The sequence below is a fragment of the Labrus mixtus genome, chromosome 9 (assembly GCF_963584025.1).
Source record: "Labrus mixtus chromosome 9, fLabMix1.1, whole genome shotgun sequence".
NCBI classification, from domain to species: domain Eukaryota; kingdom Metazoa; phylum Chordata; class Actinopteri; order Labriformes; family Labridae; genus Labrus; species Labrus mixtus.
Window position 1 is genome coordinate 18,719,793 of NC_083620.1, and position 22,782 is coordinate 18,742,574.

General features: G+C 40.2%; 1 protein-coding gene across 1 annotated transcript in view; it reads left to right on the top strand.

Moving 5' to 3' along the window:
* Nucleotides 1-586: 586 nt before the first annotated feature.
* lrfn1 (leucine rich repeat and fibronectin type III domain containing 1) overlaps nucleotides 587-22,782 on the top strand; it is a 118,897-nt gene continuing 96,701 nt past the window's right edge. The window contains exon 1 of the mRNA XM_061046665.1: nucleotides 587-939. The gene's annotated coding sequence lies outside the window, so the exon portion shown is untranslated. The remainder of the gene's footprint in view (nucleotides 940-22,782) is intronic.

Consider the following 22,782-nt stretch of genomic DNA (forward strand, 5'->3'; position numbering starts at 1 on the left):
TTGCTCGCATGGGTACGCACACAATTAGGGGGAAGGAAGAGAGGCAAAAACACGGAGTCAGTGCATGGGTGGGATTCCTTCGTTGTGCTTTACGCAGAGGGGAAGTTATAGCTATAGTGATGGCGAACAACTGCCAGTAAAACAGGCGTGTAACTGTGCCGTAGTGCTCAGAAAACTGGTGACAGAGTTTCATCGACCTTCGTGATTTTTTTTTTTTGGACGGACTTGCAGCCGGAATTTTGACGCCACAACCTTCAAAACGTTGCAAGACCCACCGCGCTGGACTGCAGTTGTCTTTCCGTCCTGGCACCATCATCACCAAGCACTGGGATTCACAACAAGCGTTATGAGGGATTAAATCGGCTGTTTTCTTGTGTTACAAACCCTCAACGCGGAGAGTGGGGGGTGGGGGGGGGGGAGGTGAGTTGATGCGTCGCGTACTGACGCTTGAACCCCCTTTTGAACACAGCTCGGACGCTTCAAGCAAGAAGCCTCCCGGACTCTCCTGAGCTTTTTGGATTTGTTTTTTTTTTTGAGAGACAGAGAGAGAGAGAGAGGGGGGTTGGATTTCGGCTTCGCATTTTTCTGCCTTCACACCTCAATCGGATCGTACTGGGATTTAAGGTGGGGTTTTATTGTATCCTGATGCAGGTAACTGGAAGATATCCCACTGTCTCTTGTTGATGACACTTCAATTCAGCGGCAGATTGTCGCTCATCACGTCCGTTGGATTCTTCCCCCCTCCCTCCCCCCCCCAACCCCGGCACGAGCCCTCACCACCCCCGATGGTACTGCTCCTTATTCAATACCAATTTGGAATAAATGAACTCCGTCTGAGATCCGGTGTGAATTTTAACCAGCGAGACGAGCGCGTGGACGGCTGAAATGGTGTGCAATGGGATCAGGCTTTCGGCATCTGCTTTATCAGTCCCACTTTTGGTAAGTCACTTAGAAGACTTGGTGAGACATGTACAGTGGACTTTGCCCTCCTGACGCATGTGTGGACGATGTCTGTACTGTGTCCAGATCTCTGATGTGGCGCATTGATTGTGCAAAAAATAATTTAGAATGATAGGCCTGCAAGTCTATCTATCTATCTATCTATCTATCTATCTATCTATCTATCTATCTATCTATCTATCTATCTATCTATCTATCCATCTATCTATCTATCTATCTATCTATCTATCTATCTATCCATCTAGCTATCCATCTATCTATCCATCTATCTATCCATCCATCTATCTATATCTAAGCACAAACATATGTCCTTTTCTGTCTCTCATAATGTGCAGATCTTTGCTCCACTTTAAAGGCAGCCATTCCATGTAGTCTGCCGGATAATATGATATCTGTCTAGCTGAGATGTGTTCAGGTTACTTGAGCTATATTCCCCTCCTCACGTGGTGGAGCAGTTATTGATAGTGTTGGTAGCTGTTAGATGCAGTCTGATGTGCCCAGAAACAGCCCTGATGACTGCAGCCGTTCCCCGGCTCTTAACTGTGCAATGAAGATGCTTCACATGTGACACATGGCTTGAATTCCCTGGGACCGGAGTGCATGTGGAAATGGCCCGGGCGTGTCTGCATCAGCACGACGCAGACACCGAGACTCTTCATAAATTAGCAGCGGCACTGAAATCCTCCCATCAGGCCAGATTGCTCTGATTGCACAGTCAGAGAGGGAGAGAGAGAGAGAGAGAGAGAGAGAGTGGACATTTTTACTGTGGAGCCACAGAGCTTGAATTATGAAGGAAACTTGTTAGTGTCCCTGTGAGTGGAGTTAAAAAGCATATATTGAGGTGATTATTTTGTTTTACGGTGAGCCGAGGCCTCAGCGTTGTATCTGCACTCTGAGTGTGTGTTTGAATAAGAGGGCTGCACATCACCTTTTTTTTTTTTTAGACATTCAACTAAGCAGGTTTAGAGATGATAAAAGGGATAGAGAAGCACTGATGCAGCATGATAATGATCTCATGGGCGCTGTGAGTGAACGCTGGCAATTATGTTTGTAGCTGGATTTTTTTTTTTTTTAGCTACTCTCATCAGTTTCCTGTTAACTCAGTAAAGCTTGGCCTCTTCTGATTCAACTCAGCATTTGTTGGAAGTTTGTTGCACTCTAATTTTGGCGCGCCGAGGTCAGCGTCTGGTCTTTGGAAATATGTGTTCATCACGCAGAGGACGTCGGCAACAACAGATGGGTAGAAGTGAGGGTCCAGGATGCCTGTGTGGAGGTTTTACATCTTACTGTATTAGACTCAGGAGGGGTTAGGTGTCAATATGCTTAAATTAAAGTGGAGTGAACATCCCTCATGTAGCTCGGCTTTATCCGCATAATACCTTCAGACACATCCCCTGGGGAAGGTGTAGGCACTGGCAGGCTGTGTTGGTACATCGGGGCATGCAGTGAGTGCTGCTGCAGCTTGCAGTGCTGTTGAAAACACAGAGTACCAGCTACATCTACAGTATACACCCTCCTTTACTCTGACTGAGCCGGAGGACCGTGTGTGTATGTGTTCCTGCATCGCTGGGAGAGATAGTACCACTTCCTTTGCAGCTGTCTGCTGAAATCACAGAGTGAAATGAAAAATGGAAGTTGTCACAGGGTCTTGGCATTGGTCCACACTCTGACAGATGCCTACTATGTCCACAAGCGATAAAAACATACTGTATACGTCACATATGACGCTTTTATTCTCTAATAATAAAAGCCCATGCAGCTAGCTCAGGGGCTCAGCTCACTGTTTGTGTGTAGGATGAACCCTGTATCTTGACTGAACTGGTAAATAGAGACAATTAAATTATATTTGGTTAAAGCCATGTACATTACATATTTCAACTTGAACAAAGAGGTTGATTAGGTTTTAGCTTAGGAGTTGACACCCTTGATATTAATTGGATTTGAAATTAGAATTAGCTGTAGTTTTAATGTATTTAGATGCCTTTTTACGAGCTGTGTGTTGCAAGTGTTAATGAACGGGTCTTTGGCTTGTCAGCGTGTTGCGGGATGTTACAGCAGAAGCTCAGAGCACTCACTGTCATGTGTTAGCCTAATTAAATCAGACAGGATGGTCATTATCATTATCATGCATTATTGCCAACACTTCCGTGTTCAGCAATGCTACTGCAGGCAGGAAGCCGACTGCACAGCAAATTCATATCTCAGCAGGTTATGCATGGAAATAAAGTGACAATGGCACATGTGCAGAGGTGTCTGCTTTCTAGGCTGCCATTTGCAGACCGTGGGGTGAGATTAATGGGCTCTCTCTTCTTTGCCTTTCTGTTGCATTGTGTTACAGCAGCTGCTCGCGGTGCCGGTGTCATGTGTTAGCATTATGAAATCGGGACCAGAGGAGGGTTATCAGCCACTGCAGGAATAAGAGAATAACAGCATGCACCACCTATTGATCTGTATTTGGGAGCATAAAAGGCTGCATAACACAATGTATGAACCTGTTTTTGTTCTTTGTTCAAGGCATATTAAAATAGCTATTTACTGTGACTCATGCTTGCACACTGACATTTGCAGAATTTACACGTTTGCTCCAAAGATTACTTTTATTTTAAGCTACAGAGAGCTTTGATTCAATGGCTCAAAAGAGTATGCACGATTTTCAGTCATTTCAGCGCACAATTATGTTCAGAGCTGCAGCGGCACATTGCAAAGAATGCTGGTTTGTTTTAAAAGTTGTCCATAGCATTGAGGCCATTGTGATGCAAACAGCGACAGACTTTAAGAGAAGCTCTGTCTGTGCAGAAACTTTTGAATTCCTTGAATCCTGGACTTAACATGCAGAATAGAACGAGTAAAGAAAGGAAGAAATGTGTTCTAATTAAGTTGTTATCGGTCCACAGAATGAGCGATGTTCCTCCTGAGGCAAGTCAAGTTATGTTGCGTTCAAGATGCGTGGAAAAAAAATAAAGAGGAATTGTGTAATTATAAGTTGCCCAAAAGATCAAAGGAGTAGCCACCAATGCACTAAAGCAATTTAACTTGCACTTCCCTCGGAATCTATTCTTTAAGGTTAGCTAGTAATAAAGTGACAGGAAAAAGGCAAAGGTGCACTCTGAGCACTGAACACTGGAGGTAAATAACACACAGGCCTCAGGAGGCATAAAACACTTTCTAACTTTGCTGCATTATGAATTTCAATGGGAGCTAAAGGTACGAGCGCTAAAATACTACACTAAAAGGTTACTGCAGTGATATTTTACAAGTCATAAACAGAGCTATTGATCACTTATGAGATGCCTTCGATACAGTGTGCACAGATTCTCCTATTCTTCTTACTCATCAGCAAGGAAGGAGGTGTTTTTTTTTCACAATGTTTGAGGACACAACAATCATTTGTGCAGAAAGTAGGGTATGGTATCGCCTCAAAGCATGAAGGGGTTGAATGCATTAATTAGACTCAGACTGTTTGTGTGCATGTGAACAAATGAGAACCTGCACATTAAATGAATTGTAGACTATATTTTGCAAATGTCAAGGTGAATGTGACTTTAAGGGCTGTGTCAGACTCGTGACCAGTCCTAAGTCTACGCAGCCTCTATCCTGTTGCATCCTGGGATAGGCTGCCACCCTTAATTACATCCATTTTCAACTCTGGACAAACAGTGTTTAAATGGATGAATGAACTGCATTATTTGCTGTTAAGTGACCGTTTATGTCACAACAAATGTGTTACAGTCGATGAGACGTGCTGGCACACCCTCGTTTTGAAGGGCTCAGTAGATTGAGATGCAATAAACTGTTCTGATCTGAGATAGAAGCAAAGCAGCAGCAGACTCTCCAAAACCATCCAAAACTCAAACGTTAAAGTGCAGAAACCCATTCGTATTCTGACTCTGTAACCTTTGGAAGTACTGATTGCTTCATGGCTCCTTTTATCTCGGAGGCTTTCTGCCCCCACCCACCCCCACCCACCCATCTGAGCCTCACAACCGAGTACGGGAAGGTGCCATTTATTGTCACAGACCATGAACATGCGCCTGCAGTGTGCCTGTTAGCTACGGCTAAGTTGCTGTTGTTTGTTTCCCACAGTGAATGATAAAACAGGTGGGCACGAGGAGCGCTGGTGCTTACAGGCTGACCTGCTCGCTGCCGCTCATGATGAGAGGCTCATGTAAAATGGAGCAACACGGTGTGAGCAGAATGGACAATGGGAGCGCGATGTGTTGAAGAGTCCCTTTTCAGAGACTTGCTGTTCTCATACAGATCTATACGAGGTTAGAAAGCTAATTCTTTCAGGAGCACGGTGCAGGATGAGGTATGATATTGGACACCCAGCTGATGGCAAAGCAGGCGTCATAATCCAGACATTAAATCTGTGTTGTGCAGCTAAAGTCCTGGCGAGACCGGGTATAAACATGTCACCTGCTGCAGAGCGTTTAAACTGCATTGGAGCGTCACATTGCTGCATGTGTTTATTCCACTAGGTCTTGTGCTTGGTACCAGCCCGTCGCCCTTTCCTCTGTGATGACTCTGGTCAAGAAAATCGTTGGTGGCATCTGTCCCCTTGAAGAGCGCCTGTTGTGCAGTCCCCCCGCCACACTGGCAGCCTCAAACTGTTGCCCCTGACACTATATGTCAGAGCCTTTATGCAGTAATTTAAATAAAGTGATGTGATACCATTATGTAAACAAGAAACATCGGCTGAGCATGGCATTAGAGTAAACTTGCAGTGATGTCTTAAACTGCAGCTTATGGTCGTCTTCTATCGTTTACCTGAAGGTGACATTGATATAGATCATGCTTTCAGTAGCTGGATCTGGTCATATTAATCAATATCTTCTGCCAGAACAGCATTTCCTTTGGATCTCCTGAGAAAGCCAATTAAGAGCGCTACAAGCTCTCATAGAGAATTTCAAAAGCACACAAACACTATCTTCCCCACAGTGCCATTAAATAATGCATGGGAACAATATATTATTGTGCAGCTCTCACTACCACAGGTCCTGCTCGTCCTTTGTAGGCTCCCCTCTTTGAACTAAGAAGCTTCAGACAAAATGTAGTGCATTTAATCCACTCTTCACTTGTCACTGAGGCATTAGGAAAAAGATAATGCCTCCATGAATTACTCCTACCGAACATGCCACTGTGATGAGAGATCATTTTGTCCTTGCATATTGATTTGTTTGTCAGAAATTCGTACGGCGGGCTCTTCATCAGCCTGAGATGTCTAACTCTGCCGCCTATTAGAGGCTGGAAGACCGCTGAAGCATTAGCTATTCCAGTGAAGTGAATGCTTAAGAGCCTCAACCTTCACATTGTGTTTTCTCCGTTTGGTTGAACGTCTGGCTTTAATAGAGACGCATGCATAATCTAGCACCCGAGTGCAATAACAAAGATTGTTGGATGATATTTTGTAGATGACCATATTTCTATCTGGTTATGTTCTCAGAGTATCTATGCATGTTCCAGGAAAAGTTTGAGGATCTGAAACAGTTTCAATTAATGCTGTTTAAAGCGGAACTCCCTGAACCCTGCATTCTTTTGAAATGGCCAGCAGGGAGAAACTCCTCAGGAGACAGTCTGATGCTATGGGAGCAGAAGTGAAAATTATGCTACTTGTTATTTGTTGTATTACCTCATTAAACATTCTCATTAATGACTTAAGAGTTAAGTTTTCGTCAATATGACCGGATGTTATTTTATAAAATAATAGTCCCATTTTGAGTACAATGGACAATAAAGCAGGGTGTGCTTTAAGGCATGGCTTCCTGTAATCGACAAGTCACTACCCTGGAAGTCTGTGAACTAAGACAGACCCAACAATATGGATCCACTCTCTCACATCCTGTCCTCCAAAAAAATGAAACGAGTAAGGTCACAGTGTCCAGATCTACTTCTATGTATTACACAGTCAGCAATATGGCCATAATTACATGCTGTAGTTATATTAAGGATACATTTTTAAAGATGGACCCCAAACCTAAATTTGGTTCCCATAGTATAGTATATTGCGTCGGCCAAATGTTAACTGTTGATCTGAAGAAGCTTAAATAAAGGCTGTTATATGCCACATGAGACAACCCTTCCTAAACTGTGACTGATTCAAATGAAATACATTTTTACAATTGTGTTTCAACCAAAAAAAAATGTGCGTTCTTTGTAAACACATGGTGTGTTCCACAGTGTCTCTTTTGGACAATGTTAGAGTCAGCAAATCTCGATGTTTGTGGAACTCTAATATTTGTCCTGTGTTTAAACTCGCAGCTTTGTGATTAAACACTGGCGACAAAAAAAAAACTTCAGGTGGACAATCTAACACGGTTCATTTATTTTGAACCCTGTCCAATCCTTGATAAGGCACGAGGAGCTGGAGCAGAGCCCTGCTGACAAAGTCTTCAGAATTTAATACTTTTCCAAAGAACCGTTGAATTCCCAGGTCTTGATTTCTGCCTGTCGGAGCTGAAAAACAATGGTTAAAAAATTAAACTGGCCCTGATTAAACTTTTCCCTATAATCTTAAAGCCTGTGAGGAGATTTTCATCGCTGCCTCACAGCAGCATTCATATTATTCTCACTACTTGATCATCACAAACACGCACAGCTTCAGGGACCTGAAAGAAAACAGAAGTTGCAGAAAATCCAACGCACTTGGCCCGAATCCATAAAAATAAGTTCCCAGTTTGGATGCCTGCTCTGGTGCATGTGTTTATTTGATATTTATCTAATGTGCACACAAGATTCAACAACTGATAATTCACTGCCTTGGGCTTTTTCTCAAACCCTAACAACCTAGCAGGTTTATGTTAAGTTGTGTCGCGCTCTATAAGTGTTAAGCTGCAAATTATTTCTGTTTGAATCTTTGACACCTTTTAAAAGATTTCAAACTGAAACACAGCGAGCAGCACACTCCTCAAAATAGATCTGAGGTGCAGTCAGCTGAGAAGAAGAAATGGAGCATTGCTAGATGTTGATCAACCTCTTCCCAAACGTTCTGGCTATAATAGCAGATAATATGCATGTGTTATAACTAATATTTGACTTTACGCTTGATTTTCCTGACGAGTTTAAATCTGAAATTCTGGTCTGGCACAAGCACTTGTGGCGCTCCAGGCAAAAAACAATTCAGCCAGCCCTCCGATGCAACGCAGCATATGAAAACATTTTGCAGTTCCATATACAAATAATGCCTATAACAATGGATAGGCCCATGCATAATACCTTCAATAACATGACATGCGGTAGCCAAGGCTTGGACACCATGTACAGCTCTTTTTGAAATGCAATCTGTTAATTTGCCATTTCCCTCGGTCCACTTCTCGCTGCCTGTACCAAAGTGCCGCTCAAGGCAATCGCCTTGTTCGACTTTATGGATGTGCCGGCTTTGGACAAAAAAATTGTTTGGTACAAGATGACCTACGGATAACCTTGTTAAATGTTGACTTTGTGCTGTGTGGTTGTTTATCTGCCTCCCCTTTTCTTAAGTAAGCAGTAACATATCGATCAGCACATTATTACACATACATGAGCAGAAGGACACTCAAGCAGGGTGAATTTCTTGCTGACACAGAGCTTGAAGCCTGGCTCAGAAAATCTATCCCTCAGCTCAACATCTATGTGGTGTCTCTATATCCTCGTCTCCAAATTGTTCATTGATGTTTGGCGATTAATTGCGGGAGCTGTTGCTGCTGTTCTGTTTCCAGCAGTGAGTTAATTTCAGTAATACTTCATTTTGGGGGGTTTTTATGGCCTTGTTTCTTTTGATTGATTTTTGTTCCTTTGACTGTGCCCAGTAGACTCCCATGTGTCCATGCTAGGACTTGCTGTTTAAATCGTGTAATTTTCATTTGTTGCATGCAGTCATTGGCTGACCATGCTGAGTGCTGCATAGATTAGCATAATATAGTTCACATAATGAAGCTATAGCTTTCTCACAGGGTGAGCCAGCACTCTTCCTCTGTCTCTTCTCATGCGAACTCCATCTATCTACTGAATATCTCACATCAAGTCAGCATCTTACCCACCAGAGGGGCCCATCCCAAAAATACAACTTCTGTATATCCCAACAACAATGCTTAAAGTCGGTATGACAATTTTTTTTTTTTACAAATCATCATGATTCTTTTATTTCATAACAGGAAAAGATCATATTTGTATATCATTGGACTTTAACCATAAATTAGCTTTAATCAACCAATCAGCAATAATATTCCCAGAGAGAGAAGCAGATATCCTTCTAAAGATGTAGAAACTCATTACTTTTTAATGTTGTGTTCCAAGACCGTTTTGGAGCTGTTTCTTCATCATTCACAATTTATGAATATTTCTTTTGTTGATTTTGCTCCTTTTTGCTTTTTGTATTACATCATGGAAGAAAAGCTTTAAATGCAGCACCTTTAATTTTGGAACCATAGTGTAGGCCCTTTTTAATAGTTTTGTCCTCTGATTTTGGCTACATTTAGACATTTAGTAGTTTTGTTGTGCCCAGTTATGTGCTGAATGCTCCAAAATGTGTGTTTGTCCTTAGTTTCCTTTCTCTCGAACCTACTTTTTGTATGTATATTTTATGGGCTATTTAATGTTTAAATATTTACAAAGCCTGCCAGTGATGCGATAAACCATGGAGAAACTGGGGATAAGAACGTCTATAAAATGTCAACACATTTGCTGTGTTATTGTATACAATGCATCAATGTGCTGTGATTAAAACTAAGTCATCACACCGTTTTCCAGATAGTTTACCGTTTCACTCAAGAAATACAAAATAACACATACAAACAATGCCCTTAAAAATTATTTATTTCAGACCTCTCTGAGGATGCTCCTGTACTTTAGAAGAGCACTGATGATGTAAAAAAAAATGTTTTTATTTCTTTTGGAATAGAGCCTCATGTCAAGTAGCTGAAATGCACGCTCTGCTTTGTGCAGCTGCTGCCAAGTCATAGTGCAGCTTCAGGCAAGTATAGCCTATAATAAACAATAATGGCACAATATCTTGTACCTTATTGTGCTTACCGCCAGTGGAATACCTGTTTGCCAAGGGATAGCATGCAACAAAAAAACAACTTTACAATTGAGTGCAAAGAAATGGCTTTTCTGAAAATGTGAGCATTTTTATTGTGCACTTTCTACAAAAAAAGTTGCTATCCAATATTAAATAAGTGAAGTCATACTGCCCATTGTGTCCTGTATAAATACTTGAAGGAAAAAGTGTAAGCCTGTAAGTCCAACACACCAGTTTGTCCTTCTGTCACTGCTTGTTTGCCTCTATCCACCTCTCTCTTTGTCTCTCTCACTATGCCACTTCCTCAGACAATCCAGCCGCGGCAGAAGGCGAGGTTTCTCTGTTCAGAGGAACTCTTTCCTTGTCATTGTTGCCATGTGTTTCCTCATGGCTGAATACTGTTGAGCGTCTTTGAATAATATAACAAAGAGAACAGTCTACACCTTCTCTTTTTGGAAAGTGTCTTGTCTATCCGAATACAAAAATGAATCGATTGCATGACTGATAGATTTATTGATTCGTTTTACTCAGTGTAGGACGTTTAATGGTGACCTGATTGCAGGATCCATGAGGTCATTGCCAAACATCTTCAGTTGACCTCATGCGGCTGTCTTAATTATGAAAACTGATCAACTGCTACGAATGTTTTAGACTGTCAAATGCCATAATTGTAAATGCTATTTTGAGGGTTGTGATTTCTTTTTTTTTAAAGAAACAAGGGTTTTTCTCATCCAAACATCCAAAAGCACTGGCCTTTGCAAAGGTAATACTCACCCCAGCTATCTTAAGATTTGAAATCTGTCTCTAGAGTCCAATTATCCCAAAGCACTGAAGTTATTTTTTTTACACAATTTTTAAAATTGCTTGCTTATATAAGATAGATCAGTTGAAGGATTATTGGTTGCGCCTGCCGTGTTCTCATCAGATCTTTTGTGGTCATCTGTAAGGGCCTGGACTAAGGGGCAGGTGGGAGAACTTGACTTACATGAGATATGAACTGGCAAAACGAAAAAGCTTCGCCAACTTAAGACTCTGCTGTAGAATGATAAACAGCAGTGGCATCACAGTCTCAGCCCTAAGCGTATCTGTCAAGATGCATTGAGACATGCCAACCAAACTCATGGACTCAGGGAAAACCGTGCTTGGCAGAAGGTCAGACGTATATCATGTTCAGGTGAGCAGTGCTGAGACATGAAACAATATGAAAGCTTTATGGGTTGATATCAACATCAATAAACAATGTAGCAAACTAGCAAACAAAGCAGCCCGGCGATGCGGAGTAATCTTGTTAAAGAGTGATTATCTTCCAACAGGGAATAGCTGCATGCTTTTGGCCTTTCTGAGCCATCCATGCTTCCAGTTATTGATGATGCACTTTGACGAGCTTCAGCGACATTGGATCATTAGATGAGTCTGACAAACTACTTTCTCCATCGAGAGTCTTGACAGATGACTGCTCGATGTGGTCGTTCTGATCCTGGTTTCTATTGACTAAAAAGCTCTCGTTTATGGTGGCCGGGATTAGTGATGAAGGACATTCATAAAACGTGTCAGTCTCCCTCTGAATGTTTGGATGGATAGATGGATGGATGGATGATTGAAGAGCTCCAGGCCAAAGCTGAGGAGATCCATGTGTCATTAAACCCAGCAGAGGTGGGAAATATGTTTACTGATTTACTGTAAAGGTATCAGGCCTTGACCTCAAGCTTCCCGTCCTGTATGAATGTATACATAAACTTAACCACACTACAGAGGTAAATGTTGAACTCTTGGCTGCACTACATTTGTCTCATAGCTTTTTTACTTGCCTTTAAAATGGACGATATTAAATCAACACTCCTGAGAGTCCAAAGGGTCCACAGTGAGTGGTTTAACTTTTGATGCCTCAGTGCATTTAACTGCTTTATTTAACTTCTACTCTGTAGCAAGATAAATTAATACTGGGAGGTTTCCTTTCATATCCTTCCTAGGGCTGAAAGTACCAACATCTACAGTCATCATTGGCCTCTTTTTTGATTTTTGTTAGTTGTTGTGTTTAAAGAAGGACACAGGACCTGATGTTTTCCGTACATTGTGCCAGATTGTCAGTGAGCACTTTAAGTGGGTGTTAAGGCATTCTGGAGAACAGGTTGAAGGGATTGAATTGTACCTCTGGATCGCCAGGTGTTTAAGACTTTCTAATACTAGAAACCCTCCCCAGAGGTGGCCAGCTATCGGGGTGATCAGAAAACAATTTTGTGTCCCATGCCTTTACCTGCTGATGAGAGTTGCGTCAGGGGTGGGGTTTGGTTGGATTGTGCTGTTGTTTTATGAGCCCAAGCGTTGGTATGTTTTAGCCGTATTCACTGGCTGCTTGATAGTATGTCTCAAAACCTGAGCGTTGATTCCCAGGTCCCTCTGCAACCTGATGGTAAATGAGGCCTCTGCATCCCACTTCAAGAGAATATATTAAAGCCTTTGGTGACTTCAAACCAGCAATAAAGTAAAATCTCATGATTGAGTAGCTAAAACCAGAGAATACATGACACTTTTTTTGCCAGAAAAGTTCCAAATTCACCATATATAACTAAATCAACTACAAAATACAAATATTTGGTTGACACATCATTATTTGGTCTTTTAAGATGTCCACAACTGCATTGTAATTTTTGACATGTGTGTTCAATTTAGAGCTGCAGCTTGTATGTGTCTTTTAAGTGTAGTCTTTAACTTTCAGTTGCCGCCAAGTCTAAAAGCAAAAGATATTTAGTGTATAATAAATACCAAGTAAAAAGACAAGCTGGAACCCTGATGTTTAAGAAGCAGCTGCTAAATCATGTTTTTTATCCTTATAAATGACTCGAATGAATTAACATTTATCAAACCAGTTGCAGCTTGTTTCAGTTGAATTACTTTCTGATTAAACCAATAAATTGGCTTGGCTCTGTTTCAATGAGCGATCACAAAATACAAAGAAATAAAACGAATCCGCAACAAGTATTGAATGTTTGACACATTTACTCGAAGAAATTGCGGAAACAATTAATGATGAAAAAAAAACAGTTTTTAATCTCTAAACTTAAACATCAACTCTATTAGTAGATCAGAGATGAATAATGGAGTTGCAGTGAGGCACGTGTGATAGAAAGGCAACATTTCCATATAACTGATGGGTCCAGATTTTTAATCGTCACAAAATTAGAGAACAGAATAATCTTAAGAAAGTGTCACTTCAGAGATTAAAGAACTGCCTTCAGAGCTTTAAGGAAATCTTATTCATGTACACAAATCTCACTAAAACTGTCCAATATCACATTGCAGAGAAGATTTGAGGTTCACTTAAAGAGCATTCAGCTGTCAGTGTCTCCCATTATTAAGCCCCATAACCAAAGGAAACTTAGATTTGTCAGGATTTTCATGCCTGAGCTCAGCATAGAGGTAAGACTTGAATCTGAACAGTTATTGACTCATCCGCTATCTCACTCTAGGGCTTCTACATTATGGCAAAAACCACACTGGGACTTAAACCGGCAACCCTCCAGTTCCCATCCCAAGTCCCTACAGACTGAGCTAATGCCCCCACAATTATGCAAAAATTCAAAATAAATAAGTGAAAAAAATGTGACTATATGAAAATAATAATGTATAAAAAGAATAGATAAATACAAATGAATTAGCTATGTTTCTGGGGTAGTGGTGATGTACTCTTGAAGTCAAAATAGAACGACAATCACTTAAAAACATTTACCACACACGACAAAAGCTATGGACAAAACTAGCGCAACACTACATGCAGAACAGTAATCTTTTAATCTTTATTATCTTGTGTTCATGATCGTGGGAAGCCAAAATTCAAATTGAAACTTGATGAGTTGCCCAGATGTTACACTCGTCTCGTAAAACCCCATAAACGCTTTATCGTATCGGTAAACCCTTTGATAAAGTTAAGACAATCGTCCTTTCCTCCCGTCTCATACAGAGGATGTTTTGCATGGGTGATTGGGTGCTGCTTCGTGAGCGTGTCTCAGAGGAAATAAAGCTTCAGTTCAGGATAAAAAAAAGCAGATAACGTCTCAGAATTCTTCTTACTCAAAGAGCACATGGCATTAGCTCAGTAAAAGCAGACGGATATGGCTTTGATCCACGATTGGGGAGGAGAAGTCGATTGAGTGACTGTGATAAGACATTCAACACTTAAGCGCTTTCTCTGTATCTAGACTTGACTGTATTTAGACTACAAAGGCATTGAATAATGCTTTTATTCAAACAGCAGGTTGAAAATGAATTAAAAGGTTTTATTCTGTGCAATGATTGCAGCCATCCTGACAGAACACAGTTACATGTACTATCAATAACAATGACACAGAATGTTATAACACAGGACAATACAGCGGTCAGTGTCATGTTCAACCATGTGGTTTGAAATTCATTCAGTTTGCTTTATGCATCTTCCTTAGTTTGCTATGGGCTGAGGACCAATAACTCCCAAAATAGTCTGTTATTGAAGTCACATGTATTACAAAAATACTACACTTTCTCCTTGAATGCAAACCCCTCACATGGTTAAAGACTCTTGACTCACCTGTATCCTTATTTGTTTTATCAGCAAAATGCTGCCTCCGGTTACACAATGTAGCTTTACAGACTATCCACTCCAACTCAATTTGACTGCATTCCCCTCCTTAGTTACTGATGCTAAGACTACAAACTTGAGAAAAAGAAACATGGCCATGATGTTTCCTTTAAACTGCGTGTCATGTGTATAGCATTCTGGAGTTTCTGGCTAGAGAGCAGTATAGCTTCAAGAAGACTACATAAAGAACCAAAGGATTAAGTGCTGACCAACAAGTCATATTTCATCCCTATCCTCACAAGACTATTTGTTATTAAAGAAACACATTGCAAGAGTTTGACTGAAACAAGATGAATAGTAGGAGATCATAAAAAAAGATAGTTTTACCAGCATGCATTTGCAATTCTACAATTCATTTCGCAGATCGGACATATTTACAGTGGAATACTTAGCCTGCAAACATTTAGCCAATCAGATGCAGCTGTGGATACATGGGCCATTTATTCCCACCATTTGGCCTTTCAGATGAAGCCCCAGCTTGCTGTGGGCTACCCTCAGATTGGTTTAAATTTGAACTGGTTTCAAATGGCTTCACTTGAATTGCGTCGGTCATATTAGCTAGCATGATTAGCTGCAAACCTTGTGGTGAGAATGAACAGCACTTCTGCCATTTGGAATTATTTAGGATTCAGGACAGATGATGTTTTTGCATCACATCATCTCTTCGTCTTATCATGATTGCAGTTTTGATTAATTTGATCACAAATCATATGCTGTATTTGCTGATATTGTGCAGGCATTTAATGATTTGTTTAAGATTAAGACAAGGATTTAAGACTTTACAAAAGGGTTGCTTTTGTGGGCACCCAAGGAACATCTTTTTATAATCTTACACATTTAGTTTCCCTTTTTAACACAGATTGATCTCAAACATAGCACATCAGTGTAACAGGCAAAGGAAACATAACTGAGGTTCTGTACGGTACCGAGCTTGTTTAATCCTCTGTGATGCACAGAGCAAAAGTGGTCAGACGTTGTAAGGGTCAGTTGTATTGTTTATTTTAAGTAACAATAAATTCAGTGACTAAAACCTTATTTTGCATACTACAACAAGAAATATGTTCACCGTTACAACCCCTGTCTCCTTAGTTGTGATTGTCTTGAAATTTTGACACGTCTGTAATTTTTCAGATTAGAAAGCGAGACACTTGGCATCTAGCTGTCAGCTGCAGCAGCTTTAGGGAAGAGGCTTCATCATGTTAGACAGTGAAATCTGTTGTGCATTTTTTTACGCTCTTCAATGATGTCTCCTGTGATCTTTACTCATAGCCGGGAGAAAATTCAATTTTTGAATGATACATTAAAGAAATCATTGGGATTAATATGCTAATGTTATCCGGTGTCTGCTAAAGCCTTGTGAAATGCAGGGAGAACAAATCCCTGACAACATTTAGGGAAATGAAATACAGACACTTGGCCTCAAAATGTTTATTTTTTTTTTTTTTTTTTTTTTTTTTACAATGCTGTGGTATTGAAATAATGTTGAATGACGTGGCTTTGTGTAGATTTCCCCCCTAAAACCCTCTGATCACTTTGGAGTTTGTTGACAATGGGATTAGGTGAATTTCACTTACGTGGCTTTGTGGCTCAAGCTCTTTGGTTTTCTTCCCTTTGAAGCCTTGTAGATGAGACACATCAGTGTTATTTGCTGCGTTGCTATGGTAGCAAACATCCCTCAAACCTGCTAGGTGTCTGCAGCGTCCTGGTGGCTCAGCTGGATAAAGAGTGCTCTGTGTAATCGTGATATGCTGTGTTTGAAGCCAGCAGGGACACTTTGATACTTATCACTCTTTTCTTTTGATGCCAGATTTCTCCCTCTGTGTCTTTCTTTTTAAATAACCTTTAAACTGTAAGAACATGAAATTCTTTATCTTGCCAAATATGAGAGGACAGGCATGTTCAGCCTTTTATGCTCCTGAACGGATGGCAGAAAATCATGGATGTTGGCTGAAAAGTATTTTATTGGAAGCAGGTTTAAGAAGCCCCTGTACTTCTTTTCGAAGCAGGTAATATACTGTATTAGCAAGAAGTAAAACTTAAAATCAACTGCCCCTTTCAATTAAATGTGCAATAAAGAGGCTAGAAGATGTAAAACAAGCCTTATCAGAAACAGATGCACCACCGCGTTTGACTTGGGGGTGAGTGTTTCTCTCAGCATGTCTCGAGTCTAATCGGTGGCCTAACATATGGCTGATCAGCCCACAGCTCTGTCATTCTGGTCCAGGCACAATTAAGAGACTCCAAAAAGATTTGGCTCCAGGTGAAATACTTCTTGTGTAACAGAGATTGGCCTGTGATCACTTGGTGCATGTTAAACAAAATAGTAGAGTGTAGTTTTGTCACTATGATGTCCTCAGCCCAATCATGGATCATTTTTTAAAGAATACAGTACTGTATTTATTTACAGTACTGTATTTATTTACAGTACTACAGTGAAAAGATTTAATGGCTTACCTAAAATATCTAAGAAGTCATTTAAAGGTCACATATTATCCTCCTTTTCAACAAGTGTAAGTAGACATGTCTGTGAAGTTTCTTGCCAAAAATTCACTCTGATCCTTTGATCGTGACTTTAAACTCCTCTATTTCTGCTTACCCAGGCTACTTCTGTGTCTAAAGCTTTAAATGCAAGCGAGTTGTTTTTTTTTTTTGCATCGTGTCCTATTGTTAATTGTGAGAAGGCAGAATTAGAGGGCAAAAACAATAACTAGCTGTGGGAGGGTCATTCACCTGGGGGAGGGGTCACTGCACTTTGTGATGTCACAAAGGGAAAGTCTCCAAAGGGTCTGTTTGAGCACACATTTTCTGAAAAGTGGAGCAGGCAGGTAAAAAGCAGGAGTTTTTATCATAATTGGGCGGTTTGTAGATAGACTCGGGACACATATTAATTGTAGAAAAACACAGTAAATTGTATTTTGCATAAAGTGTGACCTTTGATGAAAAAGTTTCTGTTACTACTCCAAATATAGATGGAAGGTTAACATTTTATGTCAACCTCAAAACATGGAATTTTAATAAAACATTGTACAAGCCTGTGAATTAAATTTGTTGATAGTCCTCCACAAAGGTTTTATTTGCGCTAAGTGATATTGGAAAACAGCTTCACTAAACCAATATTGAACTGCAACAAAATATTAATAATGACATTTTTGTTACCTTATCCAAAGTTCATCCGGTTCATCTTCTGAAAACATGGCATACATTGCATAAATGTATTTTTTTTATACGTCAAGATGTAACAAAAGTAGAGCACCCACCAACGTACGTAAAACTTGTTTTATCATATCAACTGCAGTAGACTGTCTCCATGAAGTCACTAAAAGGGAACTCAAGCTGAAAACAGTTCATTCATAAACCATCTGCAATGTGAATATTGACATGTTTGCACACATCCTTATGTTGATGTGTACAAACAAGTCTGTTAAAGGTTGATTCATCTTGCCAATGTTATCAAGAAGTGGAATTATGTCTGGCATCTTCAATAACTTAATATTTCTCAGAGTCAGTTGCAGTTTTTTAAAGTAAAGTGTCAGGAGATAACTGGTCATGATTTAGTGTAATATAAGTACCAATTGGTTGAATTGCACTTTTAAAATTTGATGTAGTTTAGACCATATTAAAATCTGTATATCACCTCTGAATGATGTCAAAACTTTAAACTATGATTTTTTTTCTAGCCATGCATCATTTAATACAGTTTAGACATTACCCTCATGTTTCCACTTATTGCATACATGTTGTGACATTCAGACGTGCTACAGCAAAGGTTTTCTCTGAAGTATTTCTCAGACTATTTGGCACTTCAATTTAGCGGTACATGTATTCATACAAACTGGTTGCTTGTTGCTACATAATGAAGTCATTGTTTTTTTAGGACGCAACCAATACACAATTTTTCTCCGGCCCTCCAATTACAATGAAAGTAGAAGTGAAGTTCATTATGGTTCCATTTCAAAAGCCTGTCTCAGTATTGAAATGAGTTCTTATTTTCACAGTAATGCGTTACGCTGTGAATTTGTCATTGTTAGGGCCATCCGGTTAATAATGATGGATCAGATTACTTTACAATCTCACATAGACAATTATGTTTACTCTGCGCTACAGTGATCCACACAGGTGATCCAATTGTCTGTCATAAATGAGCTTTTAGGTAATATGCTGATAAGCAGAATGAAGTTATGAAGTTGTCAGTGAGCTGATGAAGTGGCTCAGTGAGTCATTTACATATATGTGGTAATCAATGTAGACGTGCCGCACAAACCCCCCCCCCCCCAAAAAACAAAACAAACGAGAGTGGATATAGAATGTAAATGTAATGAAGTATCTCTGCTAATGGAATGCAAATGTATTACCTCAGTTCTTTGGGGGGTTTCAGTTGCAGCTGTAAATGAATATCAGCAGATGTAAACATTTTTCATCATCTGCTTATTTTCTGGGGTATATACACGTTAAATGCTAATGTGTAAATATGAGGGGGAAAAACAGTGACAGGCTGCTCAGAATGAAGTATGTCCACAGTTATACAGAGTTCTCCTTTTGTAGTTTTACTGAATTACTCAAGGGATATATCCAATAAACTCATTTAGAAGAAGAAGATATCGATCATTATTTTTTAAATCTTGACTCCATTCTTCCCCCGAACAGATAACCAAAATGTTTCCCATTTCTATGTGAAATTAAAGGAGCAAGCTAACACAAAAGCACCATGAAAGAGACTTTCTGACTTTGAAGCAGCTGAATTAATATGACAAAGGCACATGGGAAAGCCATATTAAGATGAATAACAATTAACAGTGTGAGTCAGCTTTTAAATCATTAGGGACAAATCCGTGCCTTGAATTAGAAAACATGAGACAGGCGCAGCCAACTCACATTGTTAATTAAAAAAAAAGAATCAAGATATCATAGCTGGGACTCAATTTGAAGCACACCAAAACATTTAGAAAGGCTTTGTCCCTCTCAGAATAATAAACATTGAAGAGTGGCGTTACTTTTTTAGTACATAAAGCAAGGATTGGTTCCTGTCTGGTTTCCAGAAAAGGTAATTATAAAGTTTCCATATTTTACAGAGCAAGATTTCTGATTTGAGGTTATCCCTGGCTGTGTTCCCTGAGACGAAGGCTGTCCATGAATAATTAGCTCAGTTTGAGCTTACTCGTTAAGAAGCTTAGAAGTGCTATGAGCTAAAGTATAAGCCGGCTTAGCGAGGTAAGTCTTGTACATCAACTATTGACCACATGTCCTGGCGGTGCACAGATGTATTTTCAGCACCTTTTTTAATAGGTTGTTTGCTGGAGACTGATCATCTGACGGATTACGCTGTTTTTTTTAAACCTGAAATCATAATGACCTTAAGGTACCACTGGAAATATTACAGAAGCTGAGCTGTCAAACCCCCTGCTGCCCACAAAGACTCCAATCCCACATCCTGGAAATGCTTGAAATGATTATGATTGGTGCAGAGGTTGGGATTGACATTGAATCAACCTGCTGTGCTTACACCGGCGCACACATCTGAAGTCTTGGTGATAGTGTCCCTTCATTTGGACTGAAATCACTTATGAGAAAGTAATAAGCTAGTGACCCTCTGTGTCAGCTCGTCTAAGCTGTGACGGCAATGTCAATAAGATAAGAAATGCAGAATGGCCTTGTGGTCCCTGTTGCCTTTGAAAGACATCCAGATTTTCTGAGCCATTACCTCTGAGAGATGAGCGCCGGTAAAGGGAGAAAATATCCTATTTGAGCAGTGTTTCACACCTGCATTGACGCACACAGAAGGGGGACCTTGTTTTTGTCAGATAATCAACATGGCCGGTGAGTCCTGTGCCTGCACACAAGGGGGAATCATTGGCAGGTCCCATCTTTCAGGTTTCCCTTTGTGCTCTGTGTAGTCGACAGTTCCCAGTGGTTCCAGTTACTGTCAAAGACGGGAGAGATGCTGCAGTAGAGCCTCAGTTCCTGTCTATAAAAACCCCTCCTGCAATAACACGTCACAGTTTCTGGCCTGATATGGGTTTAATTCGACAACAGTTGAATAGGACAAGAATAGTAAACATTTCTATTTCCAGGAGATTGAGAATTAAGGGCCTCCCCCCCCCCCCCACCCCATTACTGCAAATGGAGCATATCACTGCAATGTACCCCATATAGAAACCAGCTAAGTGCTGCTGAATTTACTCTTTTGGAATTCAGGCAGGGATTTCTTCATCCACCATTTCCCCTCGAGATCTTCTTTTAAGATTTACAATGAAGCTCCGTCTCTGTCCATTTTCAAAAGAGGTTCATTCAGCTACAAGACTCTCAAGCCTACTTGAAATGACAGAACGGGAAGAGATGTGAAGAAACTATATAAAAGAGGATCCTCTGCCTTATACAGAAACAGTCAGTGTGGCAGTGAAGAGGATCTCTGGGTCATTTCACAACCTCTGAACTCACTAGCATTCATTTAACACGCTTGATCGAGCTGCTAGCATTTTAATGTGCAGTGCTTCCTCAGCACCGAAACGTTGGTTAACAAGAGTACTCCGGTGTCTTCTTTGGCCCAGTTTCTGTATCTCTGCTGGATTTTAAGACACACTTTCAATTATGTATGTTTAACTTGTTTGCTTTCTGTTTTTACTTCGTTGAGAGGCGCAGAAATGGCCCTCAGCAAATAGGGCTACATCTGGCTAATGTATTTGTTCTACATGTGGTGCGCACGGTATACAACATTACCAAGATCACACACATTGTTCTGCAGTCTTGGCTTCTCTGAGATAACACTCAGGCTGAAATAAAATGTTTTTCAGCAATCTGGCACGCCTGAAAATGAAGATGCATCTAAAGGAGGAATGACGCAGATGTTGCTGTCAGCACACTCCTTTCTGCGTGTGTCTAAATCTGGAGCGGGGCCGAGTAATATCAGTTCAGATACACACACCACAGACAGATACACAGAGAAAAAGAGGGTTTTGGACTTCTTTTCCTGTATTGGATGCTAATTTGACAGCTGTATCCTTTCAAAAGTGTTATCATAATTGGATGAAAAAGTCCTCTATGCTGAGCTTTGACTTTTGACCAAATATACCGTGGTGATAATCCAATGTATTGCATCCTCCTGCTGGTAGTTTGCCAGTATACAGTAATGTAAAAAAAAAGGTGGGAAGAAGCCCATTCATTTTGAGAGGATAAACCAGCCATATCGTCATCAAATTCTTAAATGTCATGCGTCTTTTTTGTAGTAGAAAGTTCTTTCAGAAATGCTGCAGTCAGGTTTGATGCAGTTGTGGAGCTACAGGGCTGGGATCAGACTACACGATCCAATTTCATTGATTTCCTGCATCCCGTTGCTGCCTAACCACTGAAATAGGATCAGTTTACCGTGGCAAAATTTAACTCTCGATTGTCTCGGTTAATCTAAACTGCAGTGCAGGGTTTGAGATGTGGAAGGAGGCATATTTTCGAACCTAATGTTGCAGTTTGCTGCTTTACAGCTCGCCCTATCTATTGGCATATAGTCACTATATCCATTATTAATCACAGGCTTCTCAAGGGCGATGTTCATGCAAATTAGTATGCAGCGAGTGCAAAGATCACTTACCAGCAGTGACTTCAAAATTAAGTATTAAAAACAGAATTCTGGCCTTTCTCTCTAGCCATAGTCCTATCTTACCACTGCACAAAATGGCCATGGGGATTTCAGCTGGAGAATTTCAGGCTTTGCAGTGATTGCAGCCCAGTACTGTGTGCATGACTGATAAATGTATTGCTGTAACATTTATATTTTTACCTTCATCTTCTTATCCTGGTTTCTGTAAAGAGCTCTGTGGGGAACGAGGGGAGCGTTTCACTGAATCCCTTGCTGACACTCTTTCTTTATGATATATAAGTAGTTGTGTTATAACCACTAAAAGAGAAAATCTCCTTAGGAATTTAGTTTTTCATCTCAGTGAAAAGTCACTGTTAGCAAGAGTGTTCAAGTTATACAGTTGCAAGAGCAGTTGACAAGACAATGTAGCTGTTCTGGTCCTTTCAATGTAATATCAACTTCATTTAGCCACTGTAGTTAGCATGGTTATCTGGTAAATATAGATCCATTATTATTTCATATTCTCAAAGATTAACATTAAACTTTTATGACATTACTATGTTGATATTAAAATATCTAAATGAATAAAATATGGACTAAACCCATGTTATATATATTTTTTTTGTTGAGTACTCAAATATTTCCAAC